The sequence below is a fragment of the Pteropus vampyrus genome, unplaced genomic scaffold (genome assembly GCF_000151845.1).
Source record: "Pteropus vampyrus isolate Shadow unplaced genomic scaffold, Pvam_2.0 Scaffold57, whole genome shotgun sequence".
Lineage (NCBI taxonomy): Eukaryota > Metazoa > Chordata > Mammalia > Chiroptera > Pteropodidae > Pteropus > Pteropus vampyrus.
The window spans coordinates 3,220,836-3,222,902 of record NW_011888838.1 but is presented as its reverse complement, the minus strand read 5'-3'; positions in this window follow the sequence as shown (position 1 = coordinate 3,222,902).

Genomic DNA, 2,067 nt, shown 5'->3' with positions numbered 1-2,067 from the left:
GACAGTAGAAGAGAAAAATGGACCTCTTTGACTATATCCACATAGTGGGGTAGCTAGGCACTCACTGCCTTGTCCCTCATGGGAGAAATCGAGAGCCAAGAAGGGCTTTCTTGATAATGAGCTGTGCTCTTTTGGTGGAGGGAGACATGGGTACTGTCACTGTTTTCCTCTTACACTCTCCGAAGTGTCAAATCTAGGATTTTTTGCTCGAACGATATGTAGGAACTTCTGCACTGAAATCCTGGACTTCTACAAAGGGTCTCTCATTCATGGGTGAATTTTCTAAGTCAATGTTTTCCAGAAGCTCCCAAACTGAGAGAGATTGGAACTAGTTCACAGCCTACTTCCTGGTCCACAGCTGGGACTGAGTTCTGTATGGTTGTTACTTGATGCATAGGCGGTTGAAACTTCTTCTGGGTTCCTTAGAGTGTGGTGCTGAAGTCTTACAGCTCCCGTAAAGGGACTTTTGTCTATGAATAAGTGCCAATATTTTGTCGAGGGAGCTATGAGCTAGGGATATTTTATTTGGCCATCTTGTTATGTCACTTCTAATCCAAACTTTTTTGAAAGTTATGTTGTATCGTTTGTATGAGTATTTTATTTAAAAACATATAAATATAGAAAATGAAATATGAATATATGAACTACCTAAGCCTCTTCCCAGAAAAACAAGCATACTTCACTATATTTACTTTATAAATTTGTATAAAAGAAATAAAGTATTTCAGGTAAATTTTACACTATTATTTACATTTTATGTCCCATTAATGTCAGGTATTTGACTTGGAATCTTTTAAGTGCTTTATTTACTTTTCTTAACCAGGAGAAACCATTAATGTACAAAATTTTGTTTTGAAATGATTTTCCATAGTCTATATAACAAAATAAATAATTTTATATGAGAAGGATGCAAAATGACAATATCTGCTTTTCTATTTTTAATCAAGTGCTTAGAAAGGCAATAAGCAATATTTTAAGTAAATTAAAATGGAATTTGCTTTTTACCATGTCTCATAAATGCCAAACAATAAAAGGATTCAGTTTTCAAAGTTATTATGTCCCAATTGATCTTCCAAGCAACGGACTTATTATCTAATTATAAAGGTATGCACATTTATCAAAAGTTAGAACCATCTGTCTCAATTCTGTTTAATTTCATTATATATTCATCATTTAGACAGTCAGCTTATGGCATAAGCCTCTACCGACGAGTAATTCTATACTGATTATCACTTAAGAATGTGCACAAGCAGACATCAGTCAACTCTTATTAGTCTACTTTGAAATTAAAATTCTACTAGTAATAGGCGGCTGACTAGCCAGTCGTCACTGATATATGCAAGAAAAATCTCTGGCATTCCTCTAAAGAAACACAGAGCTATTAATTTCTTTCTTTCAGTAAATCATATAAACTTAAAATTTGTAAATTCTTCTTGAATGAGTAGTAAATATATTTAGACACTTGTATATATATTCAAATTATTATTTTTTAGATAGAGGGATATCAGGAGTGAATAATTATAATTTAAAGTGATTAAAATAATTGATTAAAATAATTGTAACATTCACAAGATTTTATAATTCTGGAGCATATAACATTACTCCTGATGAGTGAGCTTGGGTCAGAACATTAGATTAGATATTGAATACAATCTCTTTTTTCTTTTCTTTTTTGTCTGTTGTCTTTTCTTTTTGTTTTGTTTTATTATTATTTGCAAGTATACAATATATTTATTAGACATTTAAATAGTTTATAAAACAATCTTTTTCTTATATGCATGATTATTATTAACAGAGATAAATGAGAATATGGATAATTATTTACTTAAAACACTTTGCCTTCTTTGTGTATCTATAATAAAGATTAATGCTGACATTCTATTATAAGAATACTTAATCTCATTAAAAATATCATATCATCTCATAAGTAAGAATACAACTAGTTACTAAAAAAACTTCATGTATCTTACATATGGCACACCTCTATGCCTGTCATTATGATCACAGGTAACACAAATCTATCAAAAATTGTCTAAAAAATTGATTCCCTCCTACCAAATCATAAGT